Here is a 475-nt window from a genome sequence, read left to right as displayed (position 1 = left end):
AAGGATAGTAGCATGTGTGTTCATATGTATATATGTCGTTTGCTTTCAAATAGACCTTCACAAAAGTAAATAGAGTAACCCACCCTATTAAGAAGCCTGATGTATATATTGTGATAATTATGATCATGTGTCTCTTGATAGTTTCTTTATTTACATAGTGAATCATTGGTAATTTTCATGGTAAGTTGTTACTGATTGTTTTTTTTTAAATATTTCAAATCTGGTATGTGAAGTTTTGCAAATAACTTTCCATTTTGTGAGGAATTTAAGAGAGCTCCATAAGCTTTATGAAATAGAATATGAAAGGGATCTTAAAAACTTATTTGCCATTATTACATCCTACAGATTAAGTTTTTATTACTATATCAGTAATTATATATATCCCTATATTTAATGTAATTTAGAGCATGATTGGCTTGCCAATTGAGGATCATTTTGATAATATTTTTTAACATTTGATTATATGGCAGAAAGT

This window comes from Penaeus monodon, chromosome 27 (genome assembly GCF_015228065.2).
Source record: "Penaeus monodon isolate SGIC_2016 chromosome 27, NSTDA_Pmon_1, whole genome shotgun sequence".
Classification (NCBI taxonomy): Eukaryota; Metazoa; Arthropoda; class Malacostraca; order Decapoda; family Penaeidae; genus Penaeus; species Penaeus monodon.
The sequence above is the reverse complement of the archived record's forward strand: the minus strand, read 5'-3'. Positions refer to the sequence as shown.